Source organism: Pleurodeles waltl, chromosome 10 (genome assembly GCF_031143425.1).
Source record: "Pleurodeles waltl isolate 20211129_DDA chromosome 10, aPleWal1.hap1.20221129, whole genome shotgun sequence".
Lineage (NCBI taxonomy): Eukaryota > Metazoa > Chordata > Amphibia > Caudata > Salamandridae > Pleurodeles > Pleurodeles waltl.
The window spans coordinates 360,038,423-360,057,573 of NC_090449.1; positions in this window are offsets into that span (position 1 = coordinate 360,038,423).

The following is a 19,151-nucleotide window of genomic DNA, read 5'->3' on the forward strand; positions in this document are numbered from 1 at the left end:
TCTAGCGGCAAAATATTGGAGTTAAAGTCATTTTTTGCCTGCGGAAATCTACCTTGCAATGAGATGTAAGGTAGACGTTCTCGGGCAAAAAATGACTCCAAGGCCCTAGCGCCTTATTTATCCTCCTGTGCAAAAATCACACACGGGAGGAAGAGGGCATTAAATAATGGTGCTAAGCCTGCTTAGCACCATTATTTAATGCCTGGGTATGGGCAGGCGTTAGGTGACCTGTGGGCCTTTTTCCAAGGTCAGACACCATGGAAACAGCCCACAGGTGCCCTTCCCTGCCCCCAGGGACACCCCAACCCACACACACCCACACCTGGAGGACACCTAAGGATGGGGGGACCCATCCCATTGAAGAACAGTTAAGTATTTCTTTTTTTCAAAGTGCACTAGGAGGGCCTAACTTGGACCCCCCCTACATGGCACTGTGCCCAATGGCCATGCCCAGGGGACATAACTCCTCTGGGCATGGCCATTGGGCTGGGGGCTTGTCTCCTGTCTGAACTGAGGCAGGAGTCATACCCATGAGGTTTTAACATAAAAAAATAAGGCTAGTCTCGGCAGAGGCATTTTTTTGCCCTTCCTGTATTAGTGTCATCCTCTGACGCTAAAACCCCTGTTCCCCCTACACCTCCCGCACCTGGCTTACTGCCGGCTAGCGTCATACCATAAATATGACGCCCGGCCGGCGCCTTGGTATCATGCTTGCCGGCAGTAAAATATTTGATGCTGAACTGCGTTAGCGCAGTTCAGCATCAAAAATTATTAATAAGGGCCTCACAGCGATGACAATGACATTACCAGCAGAGGAACTACCCATCCCACTCTGACAAGTGTGACAATTTACACTATTCCAGACCCTCAAAGCTAAAAGAATGGCTTGGGTAATGGTATTAATCATTTTTAATGTATATTAAAAAAATAAACATCTGTTGTGCTCATCTCTAAATTAGAGAAACAGTGCCACCTTCTGGCAGATAGTCATAAGTGTCAGTAGTGGTCATTACTTGCTGGTGCTAAACAACTGAAAGCACCAACTCATATTAAGAACTGCCGTAGGCTGATTTAGTTGTGCACTGAGGCACACTAGGGGCATCTGTGTTGACACTGTCGAGTCCTGGGAGGCCCTATTGTGTCCATGTTGATGTAATTAACCATTTCAGTGATACACATGGTGCCTCTGGTGTATGTTTTGCATGAGGGAGTTTTAGGCTTTGAATGAGAACTTAAACCTCAGCTACAATAGACTTATGAGGCAACTATCTTGCTTCATTTAAATGTTCATAGACAACCTCTCTGGTCAACCAAAAAAGTGAATGCTCTTAGACTGAATTTGGATTGGTTCTGGTAAAATATTCTACCTTTGGAATGAGAATCTTTTCCAAATGTTATCAGTTCTCAACTGGAAATTTAAAAGGTTTTGTTTGTGAAAATATGGAATAGTTCAATTTGCAAAAATAGTGCCTCAATTACATGAAACTAGTGCATCATGACTGACGCACCAGTTTTCTTGTGCTACCCTTGGCCCCCTAATGACGAATGGGAGTTCTGTATTGAAAAATACAGTGCTCCATGGTGCACAGTGTCCACAGCTGCATCAGGAAGTCTGATGCAGTTGTGACGCTAAAATGTAACATTGCTGGACTAGCGTCAAAATGCTGACACCAGTCCAACAATGCAGGGCGGGCCCCATTGAAAACAGCACAGTATCACTTTAACACCTGCCCTGAGCAGGCACTGAAAAAGTGACGCTGTAATGACACAAAATGGCGCCATTTCTGCGGCCCTTTTCGAGGGAGACGCCTACCTTGCATACAATATACCTGATGCAGGTGTAATGTGGCTCAAGGGTTTACAAACTGGTGAAATGGTACCACTGCACCAATTCATTAATGAGGCGCTGTGTGGCGGAATGTTGGTGCCAATGTAGCATAAAAAACATAGGTTAGGTTTGAACAAGGGGCTTTTATATGAGCCACATAGGGGCATATTTATACTCTGTTTGTGCCGAATGATGCACATTCGGCGCAAACCGTGCACCATATTTAAACTTTCACGTCTGAGCCCGTGGATGTCAAAATTCCTCTATATGTGTCATTTTTGGGATGCGGGAAACTGCCTTGCATTAATGGCATGCAAGGTAGGCGTTCCCGCCCAAAAAATGACTTTAAGGCCTGTGCGCTATATTTATACTCCAGCGTCATTTTGACGCACAGGAGGGGACACGCTTTAAAAAACGGCCCACAGCCTGATGTGCGCCGTTTTTTAATGCCTGGGTCAGGGCAGGCGTTAAGGGACCTGTGGGCTCACTTCCATGGTCTCTGACCATGGAAAGAGTCCAGAGGTGCCCTTCCCTGCCCCCAGGGACACCCCCTGCCACCCTTGCCCACCCATGGAGGACACCCATGGATGGGGGAGACCCATCCCATGTAAGTACAGGTAAGTTGAGGTAAGTATTTTTTTTTTAAAGTGGCATAGAGGGGCCTAATTTGGGCCCCCCTACATGCCACTGTGCCCAATGACCATGCCCAGGGGACAGAAGTCTCTTGGGCATGGCCACTGGGCAAGGGGGCATGACTCCTGTCTTTGCTAAGACAGGAGTCATTTCAATGGGGGTTGTGTGTCAAAAAATGGCGCAAGTCCGGTTTGAGGCATGATTTTTGCCTCAAACCTGACTTGCCCCATTTTTTGACGCACGACCCCCATTTTCCCCCACGCCAGCGCTGCCTGGTTTGAGTCATTTTTTTTTTACTCTGACCAATCCGCAGCGCCGGCTAACGTCATTCCTTAAATAAGGCGCCCACATGGCGTGTAGGAATGGCATTAGCCGGCAGTAAAATGTTTGACGCAAACCAGCACCGGTGCTGGTTTGCGTCCAAAAGTATAAATATGGGCCATAGTGTCCAGAAGATCGACTACCAACGCATCTTCTTGGTAAGTATATATAGGGAAATGTAGATTTTTGATTCTTAACTCCACATTTACCACCTTTGCCACTATATGTTTGGACGGTAAGAAGCATCTCTTTCCTTCAGGCATGATTCCTGCCAAACAGCATTGTAAATTGTACTCACTATAAGCAGTGCTTAATTTGTAGATAAAGAGGTGCCGGTGCTCAAAGCCCTTCTCTTAAACATGAGGCTGCTGTAATTAAATCTGCCAGCACTGAATACTGAGGCAGCATAATCCTGTAGCCATCTTAAGCCTCTTCAATTCATTTACGGCCACCCCTGCCCCTTCAGCTCATCCTGCAACTTTCTGCTTTCTCCCTTTATGACGCTTTTTCGTTTTTCCTTCTTCCATCTTTCCCATATATGTATTTTGCTCGCAGCAAATGCCTGAGGCATAAGAATAAGCCCCGGCCCTCACAAATAAATGCCGGTGCTCAGCACCGGAAACAACAAGCACAAATTAAGCACTGACTAGAAGACAGCATACGAGGAGAAGTACATTTTTTGTCATTTTCTGAGATCTCTCAATAACTAACTGCTCCTATGAAGACGGTGTTTCTTGTGAGCATGAATTTGTGTGAATAATGAAACAAAACATTTTCATGACAACAAGGAATTATAATTTCCACCCTGTCCGAAATGGATTTCATTATGTAAAAGCTTTTCTTTTTTTTTCATGTTGTGGAAAAAAAAGTCTCATCTTCGGCAAATGAAGACATTGATACAATTTGGGTAAAGGCTTCACCTTATCGGTATCACTCCTGCGTAGGGGGACCAAGGCCACATGTGTCCCATCAATGGCACCTATGATGTTGGGGATATGTCCCAGGGCATAGAATTCACCTTTCACTGTAGGCAAATCCTCCACCTGAGGGAAAACGATATAGCTCCGCATGTGTTTCAGCAGGGCAGACAACACTCTGGACAATACGTTGGAAAAAATAGGCTGGGACATCCCTTATGGTATGGCCACTTTTGTTTGAAATGACCCACTTGCAAGGAAATGGAGCACTGACAGCACCTGCACTTGAGGGGGGATTCCTGTGGGATGGCGGATAGCTGACATCAGGTCTGGCTCCAGCTGGGTACACAGTTCCTGGATTGTGGCACGGTCAAGCCTGTAGGTGATGATCACATGTCTTCACAATAGTTTTTTTTTTCTTGTCCTCCCATACCAACATTGGCTAATACTTATCACTGTTTAATTTCAGTTTATATTACAATTTTTCATTTTCATTTTTTATTTTTCCTTAATTTTATAATGTTATTTTCTATTTGTTTATTTTATTTTTTATTTCAATTTTCTATTCTTTAATCTTAGTTTTTGTTTTTTATTTTCAAATATTATTTTTATTTTGTAAATTTATTTTGTTGTTTTTGTTTAATTTTTTTATTACACTTTATTTTTTGTTTTTTGATTTTTATTTTTTTTTAATTTTTTATTTTTTAAATTTATTTAATTCAGCATTTTGCCTTGATCCACCCATTCATCCATCTGTCCACCAGCGGCTCACAGCCGCGCTACAGCATTTGGTTTGTTTAGCTATATAATAATTCCATTTCCTCCTGGGCACACTGGCTAAGGTGCACTGCAAATACATCAACAGCACAATTCCTTTTTTTTATTGATTCATCCATTTCACGCTTGACCACCTTGTGGCTATAGGTTTTAAAGGATTATTCCATTTACCCATGCACTTCTCTTTGACTTCCACAGGTGTCTCCTTTAAAACACATAGAGCTAAAGCAAAGAGCTAGATCTGTCTGTTGTGCTTTCTGATTTGAAATGTAATTTTTTATGATGCAGTTTGCCTTTACAATGTTTGATTAAATAAGTATAATACATATGTAACCATCAGCACTAAGATTGCATTTCTCAGTACTATTTTCAACCTGCAACAATTCCACATTCAATAATTACGTGTTTTTCTTGCTTGAATGCTTTCGGGTACACAAGAGAAGAGGCATCACATCACCCACAGTACTGTCAAAGAGAAGAACTGTACAGTGCTTTCAGTCCTGCAATCTTTTCTCTGTGTGCAGCTTAGTGCTATTGCCAACCCAAATGAGAGCTTTAAGTTGGTCCCAAAGAAAGTTGCTCCAAAGAAAGTGGTCAGTGAGAAGAAGTATCTCTCCAATAGTGATGTGCCAACCGCAACCTTTTTTTAGGAGGTGTGTGTCTACCACACCGGCCCCCGAGGAGGAACCTGGGAGCTGCACTTCCGCATCAATAGCACCATTCTAAACTAAGAGCAAGACCATGTCTGTCAGTGATGCAGCCACTGCAATCATGGCGAAGCCAACAAGCAGTGACTCTGAATTTGATTTATCCCTTTTGCAAAGTAGTACCCAGTTGTTTCAGGAAACAGAGTAAAGTGGACAGGAGCTACAGCCAGAAATAGTAGATCTTCCTGAAGTTGGAGCAGAACAGGAGGTCAAGCTTCCTGCCAAGCAAGAACCTCCTATTTTAGACTCAATGACTCCCCTATCTCCAGCAAGAAAAGCGAAGGGAACTACACTACATTTTCTCAAAGCATCACTTCTGATGATGGTGATAGAGACATGGAGTGGGCCCTGTCAGAGACAGGGATATGCCAGGAGGGACAAGGGGAAAGAAAAGTTCTGGAATGCCTTAGAATAATGGAAGGGGATGATAAGGAGGATAACAATGATGAGCTAGTCATTGTGAAAGCTGGCACAGACGAGTCTGGCATTACTATCCAACCTACTCTGAGAGATACGGCACAGGTAGCCCGGTAAGTTCCTGTATTTGGAAGGCCGTAGCTTAACCCCTACCTCAGTAGACATAAGCACTACAGAGAGGCAATCAACACACCTGCCTACCTCCAGTTATTCTTCCGTCATTGGCAGTGGACTATTAGGAAAGGATTCCTCCCCAGTTTGGGACTTAGCAAACAGGAGGAAAACATTGCAATATGCTCCATTTGCCACGTGGGTGCTCCTCAAGATAAGCCTGGTTCATATTATGGTACTGGAGACCCACATGAAAAAACATCAAGCGATCAGGAAGGAGGAGCACCTTAAAAAATGAGCTGAACAGTCTTGGGGTGGTGAAGGTGAGGAGAGCCAGAAAACATCAGCTATAACTGGTCAAATCATGGAGCAAGGTGAAGAAGAAGAGAGTGACATCCTCACACAAAGCAACTCTGTGCCTGGCAGGTCACCAGAATCATGCGCCTCAGCAACCTCACAATGATACAGGAAGACTCAGAGTCAGACAAAGACACAACAGCATATGGAAACTTTATCATGACACACATGAGTCTACCACCACTTACTTTTTAAAAGTCCCCTGCGCCAGTGGCCCCAAAAAATATGTGGACTAGCTGTCAGGTACTGATTACATGTGCATCACTGTACACTGGATCTCTTTTGTGGGGCTAAAGAAAAGGCCTTCTACAGGGCTTGGCCCTTAAGAAATTTTTAAGAGCGTTCGGCTGCATGCAATAGTAGCCATGTTTGCCGAGGGAGAAATCACACACAGCTGCAAACATCTTGGACGAATTTATTAGCAAGGTGTCTGAATGGCTGTGACACAGAGGTCTCTAAATTGGATTTGGTTCCACAGACAATGACAGTAACATAGTCAAGGCCAATGGCAAAGGGTGGCTATTTCAGGGTCCTGTGATTGGCGCACTGCATCAACCTGGTTGCGCAAGACTTCCTAAAAAAAGAAGACACGGGCCCAGATTTAAGAGGACCTAGAACCTCCTTGCACCACATTATCATAATTTTGTATGACGCTAATGTGGCCCAACAAGGCCATATTTGCTGTGCCATATTTACAAAGTGGAGCAATGCATGCTTTGCACCACTTTTTAACCTCTTGTGCCACATTATGCCTGCGCCAGGCATGTTGTATGCAATGGGCCATTCCCCCATTAGGGATCCACACAAATGGTGCAGTGGAATCTAAGAGATCCACTGCATTATTTTTAGTGCCATTTTAATGCTTGCCAAGAGCATACGATAAAAGGGGTTATACCATTGTTTTCAAAGGGCCCATATGTGCTCTGCTGGATTAGTGCCATCATTTTGGCACTAATACTGCACAGTGCATCAATCACATAAAAGATGTTGCCTCTATTGCCCCTACCCTGTGCCATGGTGCGCTGCATATTAAATACAGTGTACACATGATGCAAGAAAAGTGTTGCTGTATTCGGGCCATAGTCTGCAACATACTGACCACCTGCCGACAATTCTGCACTCATTTTTTAAGCCACTGTTTTAAAGCCTGGAAGCAGTTGCAGAATATTCAGTGTGCTAACAGAGAACCAGTTAATCCCTGATACAGGAGGTGCCAACACGTTGGAACTCAACTTATTATATGTTGAAATATCTGTTTGAGCAGTACAGACAGATCAATGATTATATAATTCAAAGAGGACAGGATGCAGTTGGAAAAGCTATGACCATGGATGTGGACAAATGGGGCCTAGTCAAATGCCTGACACAGATGCAGCTCCATTTTGAAGTTTACATGAGGGAATTTAGCAAGCAAGACAGTATGATGGCTCAAGCTATCTCGCTGTTGCATCTGCTATGGGAGCAGCTAAAGAAGGTGTCTGAAAGGTTTGCACTCGGAGGTGTCAATGAAAACCCAGAAGTGCATGCCTTGTTTGAGAGTCCAAGCTATAGCTTGACTCTTTATGCAAGGCTTCAAAATGACATTATCTCATCCAAAGAGTACATCTGTACCACCCTACTTGATCCATGCAACAACAAAACATCTTCTCACTTTCATTTCTTTTTCTGAAGGGGATGTTTCAAAATACAAAAAGTGGATTGTTGAGCAAGCCAGAGAGCTGGAAGAAGAACATCTGGAACTTAGACTCCCACTCTGCAGTTTTGGGGTGCCACCTTTTACTTCCAGAGAGGGCAGCCTTGTCTCACAGCAGCCAACACCAGCAACAAGAACACCAGCAATCACAGAATTGGAAGAATCAGACCCAGTCTCTGCATTGGCTAAGTTTCTACTGGCAGGTATAACACCAGTGCAGAGGTGAAGGCAAATGAAGTCGAGAATGTGGCAACACTAATGACACTTCAGAATATGTTCCAGAAGTATCTGGATGACCCGAAAGAGGAGTATGTGGAACAAAACCCATTGGTGTATTGGTATGGGAAGATGCACCAATGGCCATAGCTCAGCAGGCTTGCAGTGAAGGATCTGACTTGCCCTGTAGCCAATGTGTCTGCTGAAAGTGTGTTCAGTGGAGCTGGCACAGCTGTTACAGTGAGAAGGAACAGTCTCTTGCCTCAAAACATGGAGAGATTCACCATGATCAAAATGAACCGGCTTTTTACCACCTGATTACACCATTCTCGAAACTCCACAGGAAGAGGAGGAAGAGGATGATTGGTCAGAATCAAGTGTGTTTGCTGACCAACTTCTGGGAGAACCACCTGAATTTGAGGATGCACGCTACTTCCAGTGCCAACATAGAAACATGTTATTATTTCTCATTGAACTTTTTTTCTTTCTTTCATTGCAAAACAAATAGCTAGTGGAACAATGTGTTAGTGTCAGATTTATGCCGCCCCACCATTTTTTAGTTACACATAGGTCCATACTAGAGTTGGACCAATGTGTAATGAAGCAGCCCCCACATTCCCTTCAGAAAATTGAAGACAATGCCTGCCTTCCTCACGTGCCATTGCCTATCTTTTTTATATCACCTAGCAGGGTTGCCCCAGAAGATCATTCGTTTAAATACTGTCAGTGTTGGTGCAAAATTCTAATGTGTTACTACCATCAAAGAGGAAATATTCCTTTGTATAGACCACCATGCTTGCATTGGAAGAGGTAACTACTAACTAGTGCACCAATGAGTGGTGAAATATTGAGTGATTGTGAGTGATGATTGATGATGTACGTGGTGGCTGACAGCGAGTGAGAGAGTTCAACATATTTGTAAACTTGATTTTGATTATTTGCAATGTTTGGGGGCTGATGGGTGATCATTTGCTCCTGAAAGTAATTGCACTTTGATAATTAGTGAAATTTACCTGTAAGCTCCACTCCTTTTTCTGGTTCTGATCGACCAGACCAGTCACTTTAGTTACCAAAATCAAATCAACACAAAATACTTGAATTCTCTTTTTTATTTGTTGTTTAATAGCAGTGAACTACACAGGTCTACCTTGGTCAGTTTGGGGCTGGGGTGGAGTTACTCAGAATCAGGAGGAGGAGAATGGAAGGACTCAGGGGGGAATTACCCCAAAAGCTAGAAAGAGAAAGCTACTGACTGCAAAGAGAAACCATGATGATAGCAAAGTTCTCACTCAGCTCTGTGGAGTGCAGAGAGGTTTGTTGATTTGGGAAATGCTGCTGAGTGTGTGTTTACTACACTGCTGGCTCAAACATGGAACTCCTCTTTATGTTCCTATCTGCCTTTGAGTCTTCTTGGTACAGTCCTGACTCCTCATGAAGCTTACCTTGCTTCCTTTTGTCATTTTCCTTTGCCCTGTAACAGAGCTTCTGATTTTCAATATGCATGGATTTTCCTAGTCCTCTCCTGCACAAACAAAACGTGGTGAAAACTCAACACTCCAGCTTACCTAATGGACAGGCTCAGTGAGGCACCCAAGAATGACAGACATTTCAAGAAGAATGGAGATGCACCACGCAATTTTGCAATACAGTATAATTTTCCTTTTAACAATCATGATTTTTAGGACTGCGTTGGTTAACTTCAATCCTCCATAATTTGTATTTTTCAAACCTAGGAGACATAACATTTGAAGAAATACTATCTTGGGTCTCTCTTGGGGAGAAGGAATGCTTACAGTGCATTTAACTGAACTATTTCATATTTATCCCTCCATCGTTTCCTTCCACAACAGATTGATGATGGTGTGCTGCTCAGTGCCCCAATGAATATTGTTATGGTTTCTTGTGTGCAGTGTTTGTCTTTGTCACACCTTTCCCAACATTCCCTTTCCCATCTATTCATCGAACCCCTAACCCTCTTCTCCTGGGCTTTGTGAATTATTGAGGTGTGATCTAATTTTACAACATAAATGGATCACACACTTGTTTGGGCAAATGTAGTGAAAGCAATACCAACTCACTGTTTGACCTTTTATTACCTGAGCAATATTCCACACCGGCCCCATCAACTTCATCCTACAGGCCTTGTGTTGCATAAACCCTTAACATTGGCCAACCATTCCTGACTCTGAGTCCTCTTCTCTTGAATCAAGGGCTTCATTTCCTAAGTTTAGTTTCCACTAAATACTAGCTCCTAATGCTCAGAAGAAGTTGATATTGCTAGATTTTATTATAATTTCAGGTCTTCTATGTTGTGTGTCAAATACTGTCATTGTGGTAGTCTGGTCTCAGTCTTCCTAAAGCTATGATATAATGTATGACCCACTAACTCTCTGTTTTCTTTTAATATAGTTGACAGCGATGGATACCTGTTAGAAATGGGGGTATTTGTTTGGCAGCCAGGTTACCCCCTGTCCAAGCAAGGACTCTCACTCTAGTCAGGGTAAGTCACACACAATCCAAATTATTCTGTGCCCACCCTCTGGTAGCTTGGCACTGAGCAGTCAGGCTTAACTTAGAAGGCAATGTGTAAAGTATTTGTGCAATAAATCATACAATAACACCATATAGCACCACAAAAATACACCACACAGTGTTTATAAAAATATATAATATTTATCTGGATATTTTGCAGGTCAAAAACGATCAAAGATGCAATAAGAGAAAGTAAAGATATGACTTAAAAGTGATATAGAGTTTCTTATGTCTTTTAAAGGCAAACAAAGTCTCTTTCAAGCACAAAGTACCTGGTTTGAGTGAAAAATCTCTGCAAAGGGCCCCAGAGGAGGAGAAGTGTGGAAGCAAAGGGAGATGCGTCGATTTCTCAGGCCGCACACAGTCGATGCATTGTTTAGTTTCCACGCAGGGACGGCTGGGTGTCGATTTCCGGTGCTCGGTCATAGATCCTCTTCGGGTTGCGGGGTTTTCAGACACCCCGGGGTGTGTGCGTGGAATCCTGGGCTTTTTGACCAGCTCTGTGTTGTTCCGGTGGGTGATGCAGGGATATTTCTCCCTCACGGCAGGCGCTGTGTCGATTTCCCCTCTGGATGTCGGGCAGCGTCATCCTAGGTCGGCTGTGCGTCGATCTGGTGGGCTGTACATCGAAGTTCCGGTCGCACCGCAGGTGCTGCGTCGATCTTTTCCTTGCAAAGTCGAGTGGCGGCGTCCCGGTTCAGCATGAGGTGTATTTTTCACTGCGGAACAGGCTGTGCGTCGTTTTTAGCAAGCTGTGCATCGAATTTTCACCGCACAAGGAGTCCAGTTGCAAGAGAGAAGTCTTTTTGGTCCAGAGACTTCAGGGAACAGGAGACAAGCTCTTTCCAAGCCCTTGGAGAGCACTTCTTCACCTCAGCCAGGGAACAGCAAGGCATCAGGGCAACAGCAAGGCAGCAGTCCTTCACAGAAAGCAGTCAGGTGAGTCCTTTGGGCAGCCAGGCAGTTCCTCTTGGCAGGATGCAGGTTCTGGTTACAAGTTTCTTCTCCAGGAATTGTCTGAGGTGGTAGGGCAGAGGCCCTATTTTTACACCCAAATGTGCCTTTGAGGTGGGGGAGACTTGAAAGAGTGGCTTAGAAGTGCACCAGGTCCCCTTTCATTTCAATCCTGTCTGCCAGGGTCCCAGTAGGGGGTGTGGCAGTCCTTTGTGTGAGAGCAGGCCCTCCACCCTCCTAGCCCAGGAAGACCCATTCAAAATGCAGATGTATGCAAGTGAGGCTGAGTACCCTGTGTTTTGGGTGTGTCTGAGTGAATGCACAAGGAGCTTTCAACTAAACCCAGCCAGACGTGGATTGTAAGGCACAGAAAGATTTAAGTGCAGAGAAATGCTCACCTTCTAAAAGTGGCATTTCTGTAATAGTAATATTAAATCCAACTTCACCAGTCATCAGGATTTTGTATTACCATTCTGGCCATACTAAATATGACCTTCCTATTCCTTTCAGATCAGCAGCTACCACTTCAACAATGTATGAGGGCAGCCCCAATGTTAGCCTATGAATGGAGCAGGCCTCATAGTAGTGCTCTAGGGGTTACCTAGGACACACCTTAGGGGTGACTTATATGTAGAAAAAGGGGAGTTTTAGGCTTGGCAAGTACTTTTAAATGCCAAGTGGAAGTGACAGTAAAACTGCACACACAGGCCTTGCAATGGCAAGCCTGAGACAAGGTTGAGGGGCTACTTAAGTGGGTGGCACAACCAGTGCTGCAGGCCCACTAGTAACATCTAATCTACAGGCCCTAGGCACATATAGTACAGTCTACTAGGGACTTATAAGTAAATCAAATAGTCCAATTTGGTGTGATCCAAGGTTACCTTGTTTAAAGGGAGAGAGCATATGCACTTTAGCACTGGTTAGCAGTGGTAAAGTGTGCAGAGTCTAAAAACCAGCAAAAACAGTGTCCAGAAATTGGAGGGAGGCAGGCAAAAAGCTAGGGGTGACCACCCTAGGGCTGTCAGGTCTAACAATAACCCTTTGATTAATCTTGCTGTTGGAGTTTGAATAGGTGGGAGGGGTGCCTTGTACCTTCTCTGCTAATGCACTAGCCTGCTACTACCACTACCACCCCCTTAAGATGCCACCTTGGTAAAACACTGCAGTAGGAAAACTGAGGTGCAAACCCTCAACTACAGGCTCACCTCTACCCCTAAAAATTTCCCCGTCCCTAAAAGTCCAATGAAAGCCCACAACAAAGGAAACAAAGGTCCACAGCAAAAGTGCAAAGTGCAAAAAAACCTGGTCCCAACTCCCTTCCCACCCTCTCCACCCATAACAAGTCGCTTTCAGCAAAACCCAAAAAAATTAAAAAGGGCTCAGAAGAGGGCATTGTCGATTTGGATCTGGAGCTGATCTAGGCTCCACTCGATCGTCTCCAGCTGGCTCTCCACTGGCCTCTTCAGGCAGTCCAGCCACTGCAGGACAGGGTACAGCACTGTCCTCTGAAGGTCGGCAAGAGTGGTAGAGGTTGCAGTCAGGGCCCCTGACAGCTGGCGGCAGCACTGGTAATGTAATGGCTGGGAGGCTGAGGTTGGCTTGCTGAACTGTGGCCCAGGTCAGAGGTAGCTATCTCTGTCTCTTCACCTTCCAGGGCCACCAGCTGCTGGTATTCTGATTGAATCGACTCCAGCCTCTGCCCCACAGATGGGCCGCTATCTCCTGCCTGGTGGGTGGTGCTGGTGGACCATCAAGAAAAAGTAAAAGAAAAATTGTAAGCAATGCTCTGTGCAAACACTTTTTCAAACATTAAGTTAGTGGGTGGCACAGTAGCAGTAAATTGCTGGTCCTCCAGGGCCATTGGGATTTGATGTGATTATGATTAGGATAGTCACAGGGCCAATTTAATTTTTTACCGACATATGGCTCACTTAAAAAGCACTGACTCTCTGGCAGAAATGAATGAAGGAAGAATAACACAAGAGTTAAAAACAGTGATTTTGTTTTCTTTTTAAAAGGTTTTTCCAGTAGCTAAACAGTCACTTTGAGTAGAAAAATAAAAATAAATTGCCTCTCCTTAATGAGTAAGGCATTATGCACTGTAGAGCACACGTTTTTGTGCTAAATTAATTGAATGGAGGCAGGCTAGCCAGCACTTCAGGTACTTTGCTACAGTCTGCAGCTGGGGCAGCTGCAGTTGACTATTATCTATCTTTAATTCCAAAGGGCCTGCTCTTCTCCAAATGCCTTTCACTTTCTATCCTGACGCCAAAGAAGCAGATAATAAGATACTACATCACACATGTCATGCATAAAATGCAGACATTATTATCCTATCTGCTGTAAATAGACAGTGGGGGAAATGATGCACTGCACTACAGAGAAATGAACACGCTATATAGATTGTAGTTGGCATGTTCGTCACAGGTTCTCTTATGCGAAACTTGAAATCAAATCAGGCACTTAGTCGCACTTTTCTAACTGGCCCCGCCCACAACCATAAATTATTTCCAACAAATTAATTTGCTGGACAGTAAGGAAAGGAAACTTGACTTACTCAACAGCAGGCTAAGATAGAGGGTTTAGATGGGTAGGTAGAGCTTTTGCTATAGAATAGAGGGGAGCCACTGATCATCGATTTGTCGTGTGCCTAAGCTTTGGCTTTTTCAGTAATTGTAAAAGAAAAAAACAATCAAAAATGAAAAATCTGAACAAGCGTAAAATAAATATGTTAAGGGAAACCATGAAATATATTTTGGGATCACTTCATATGACCATAAAAAAGTGGCACATGCCAATAATTGATTTTTCAATGTTTTTGGTAGGCTGGGACAGAAGTCAGAAAAGGAGAAAGGGGTGACGTACTAAGAGATGAGTAAGTGGGTGAAGAGAAACACACCTTGTGTGTTCAGTTTGCAATGCAATGACAACTTTGTAAATGTCCCATTAACTGAAGCAGACGCACCTTGCACAGCCAACACTGTAGTCACAAATTGAACCATAGTATATTTTGATCATGGGTGGTGAAATGCCATGGGCAGGGAGGGGAGGTTGATGAATGATGATGGGTGGGATACATGTCTGCCTCGCTTAACAAACACAGTGGGTCAAGGGATTAGAACAAAAATTTAAATATCCCCACTTTGAACCATAGCTTTGATGACCATAAAACAAAGTGAAGTTGGTGAGCCCCTCTCCAAAAGACCATACTTGTTTATTCATCCAAGCAATTATTCAATCATCCTTTCATTCTTCCTATTATATTCACCATTGCCACCATGATTTAACATTTCCAATCGATGATCAATCTATTCAGTATCCACCCTTTCTTTTAGTCATCTCTTCACCCATATATTCATTTACCTAATACTCACTCACACATCCTTTCACCCACCCATGCATCCTTTCCTTACACTCATTTCACCCATCCTTTATTTTAACGTTACGTTATTTCTCGTTTCAAGCCATAATTTTTAGTGTACATTATGTGAGCTTTTGCTGAGCATCAGATAGAAGAAGCAGTAACTCAACCACTGCTGTAGCTGGTAAACAGGGGTTTTCACGATCACGAGTCATGAGGATGCCCTTGTAGCTAGGGAGTATAATAGTAATAAGCAAGCAATGTGACTTACCACCACCCATCCCTGCCGCCTCTTCTCCCGCTCCAAATGACTCTCCTCCTGCAGCGGCACTTGAGCCAGCAGTACTGGCGGTCGGTGTGGTTAGCAAAATCATTATACATTTGTAGATGCCCGATATGCCTCCCCTTCATTTAATTAAAAAAGTACAACCACAATACATAACTATAGCACGGTTAGCACAGCAGTATCTTCTATCCAAAATATCACTCTGGGCATTTTGTTGGTTTACAATGTTAGAAAAGCCAGGGAGTCAAGTCAATCAAAAACTTTCATAATGGAGGAGCAGAGCTACAGCCCATGATAACGAATACTCTGAATCATTGAAGCGCAATGAAGGGGTGGAATAATAATGGTCAATGAAAGACATATTCTGTCGGTAGGAAAATGTAGTGGGTCCTCATGCTTTCCAGCCATGCTGCACTGTCATGGCAACTGCTGGTATACTGTATACATGAATTACACAGCACAATATTGGAGGGTAGAGAGGGGTTGGTCCATGACCATAGACACTTTCTGGTTAACTGTTAGAGCCTGAGCAAGAAAAAGAAAGCCTTCTCCACCAATGTTCATGGTAAATTTTATTTATAATTCTAGCTTACTTGGGCCTGCAATCTTCACAGTTGACAGTAGAGTACCAACCTATTCTTAGTCTGACAGTACCACAAGATATATAGGGGAGAGGGAAAGATTACCAACAAAGCAGAACAAGTCTACAGACTATTATAGAACTAGACTGTTATAGAACGGAAAAAGTCAGCTACTAAAAAAACATGAAATAAGAAAAAAAGAAATAATGCAGGGATAACAGGAATTAAAGAAAAACTGCATAGCAGATTTGGACAAAAAAAAGATACAGTATAAAAAGATAACACCAATGCAAAATTGAAAGTAGTATATAATAGTGGGCAGAGATAAAAGTTAGGGAAATAATAATACAGAATAGGAATTACTGGGATGAGCAGTGCTTTCAGTAGTGGTGCTCGTGGTTAGCATCTCCTCCCCAGCTCTTCCCGGACACACCTCTGTGCTCCCCTCTTCTTGCCCTTCAGTGCTGAGTTAAGAAATATAGAAGATTACAAAAATACATTTGTGGTACAATGAATCTTCACAAATTTATTATAACAGGCAAATGCAGTAACATACTTATCTAAAGCAGATTTCCTATGGTACTAGTATTGACTATCGTAGAGTTGGCCATACTAATGCAAAGATCCCTATTCAAAATGTTCTTAACAAAAACTACAGGCCCACAGTGATGACAGCAGCTCTGCACAACTGGATCAAGATGACCAGCCCGGCCCATCTTGGACCTCGGGACAGTCACTTCCCCTGACACTGTCACAAGCCACCACCGAGCCTCCCCCCTCAGGAAACACCAGCACAGCACCCACCCAGCGGGCCCATCCCTCTGTCCCCAGGACAAGTCAATCAGCAGTGTGTCCACCACTACAGGGAACCCAGGCAAACCCACCAACCCAAGAAAATCAGGGACCTGGGGGCAGTGGCAGTGGGCACACGGTTCAGGGGACAGAGGCACAGGATAACAGGGAAACTGGGAGGACTGCTGTGCGACAGGGGGAGGACAGGCCCAGGGAACCGACACTCCACAAGGCACTCTCCAACATCATTGGAGCTTACCATCATTCCCAGGAGACGATGGCAACGGCACTGGCCAAGTTTCAGGAGACCCAGCGGCTGCAGGAGGAACACTACCTGGGGATCAGGGAGGACTTGAAGTCCATTAACACTACCCTGGTCACCATTGCAGGGGTGCTGGCAGACCTTGTCAACACCAGGAGGGACACAGTGGCACAACAAGGGGGCCCTGACACTAGCCTGGACGATGAACAGCCCTCCACCTCCGCTGGTGCTAGGTGACAGGAGGCACTGCCACAGGAACAACAGGATACCAGCACCCCACCCCCTGCAGTTGGAGAACCACCCTGCAAACGGTCCCTGAGATCCAGGAACAAGACAGAGAACATTGCCAAAACCCCCGCCAGGAAATGGGACCCCCTGAATGTCACCCTTCTGTCCCACTATGTCACCCTGTCCATCCTTAAACTGCCAGTGCTCCACTTCCTATGCCCCTTTGGACAGTGCACGTGTAAAACAAATAGACTGGACTTTGCCATGGACATTCCTCCACCATCCCCCCAGCCCATTTTACAACCCCCTCCACTTATTAGCACAGGAATAAACACACTTCAATCACAAAACAATCTGGAGTCAGTCTGTGCTTTCACAAATGTGTAATTGCAATAACTATGGAATATAGCAATGTCAATTACTTGTTCACATACCAATGTAACACAGCTGTAGGACAGCAGTAAACATAGCAGAGGGCACAAAGGGGGAACCCAGATCTGTGAAATGGAAAGTAAAAGTGACAAGTCAGGGTCCATACACTAAATCAAAATGACAGACTTATGCTAGCTCAAACAATAGTATGAGATGTGAGAAGCAGTGACATCTTCTTACCTATATCTCACTGGAAGTATTGCATGATGATGTTGGTTCGGTTGTCGATATCCTCTTCTTCTGCCTCCTCTTCTTCACTGTTCACAGGCTTCACAGCTGCCACAAGACCACCATCTGGCCCATCCTCCTGCAGAAAAGGCACCTGGCGCCGCAAAGCCAAGTTGTACAGCATACAGCAGGCCACGATTATCTGGCACACCTTCCTCAGTGAGCAGTATAGGGAGCCACCTGTCAGATGGAGGCACCGGAATCTGGCCTTCAGGAGGCCGAAGGTGAGTTCAATCACCCTCCTAGTTCGCCCATGTGCCTCATTATAGGGTTCCCCTGCCCTTGTCTTGGGATTCCTCACTGGGGTCAGTAGCCATGACAGGTTGGGGTAGCCAGAGTCACCTGCAAATGTTGAGGGACAACTGTTAGACACACACTAACTCTTAGGGACAGCCCCATACCCAGACAGCAAATGAAACTGTGTGGGGACTTTAGGCTTACCTATTAGCCACACACGGTGCCTCTGGAGTTGCCCCATCACATAAGGGATGCTGCTATTCCTCAAAATGTAAGCATCATGGACGGAGCCAGGATACTTGGCATTCACATGGGAGATGTACTGGGCTGCCAAACACACCATCTGCACATTCATAGAATAGTAGCTCTTCCGGTTTCTGTACACCTGTTCATTACTGCGGGGGGTACAAATGCCACATGTGTACCATCAATGGCACCAATGATGTTGGGAATATGTCCCAGGGCATAAAGTCAACTTTCACTGAGGTCAAATCCTCCACCTGAGGGAACACGATGTAGCAGCGCATGTGTTTCAGCAGAGCAGACAACACTCTGGACAACAAGTTAGAGAACATTGGCTGGGACATCCCTGATGCCATGGCCACTGTTGTTTGAAAAGGCCCACTAGCCAGGAAATGGAGTACAGACAGGATCTGCACTAGAGGGGTGATTGCTGTGGGATGGCGGATAGCTGACAACAGCTCCGGCTCCAAATGGGCACACAGTTCCTGGATTGTTGCACAATCAAGTCTGTATGTAACTAGGATGTATCTCTCTTCCATTGTCGACAGGTCCACCAGGGGTCTGTACACCGGAGGATGCCGCCATCTCATCACCTGCCCCAGCGGACGTGCCCCATGGAGGAGAACAGCGAGCAGAGACACTGAGGTATCACAATGTGTTATTTGCAGAAATGTTATTAATCCGCAATGTGCCAGTATCTGTCTATATTCCCCACCTAGATAGGTGTAAAGCAGTTAACATCCATCCCATGTGGCCTCCTGAAATGGCGGCTGCCTGACCTGTAAGGTGGGACAAGGGTATATGAGGTAACTGCGCTGGCGTTCTACATCGTTGCAGTGGGCGGTCGAAGACCGTGGCGCAATTCTGCATTGGTTAACATTGGGCCCTATGGGTCCCAGGAGCCAATGACGATGTACGCCGGCGGTGACGGTACGCACCGCCGCGGACGTGACTGACATTTTCTTTCTGTTCACTCACTTGATACCTGACCTTCAGCAGGAGAGGACCTACACTGCAAGTGCTGCTGTGACCCGTGTC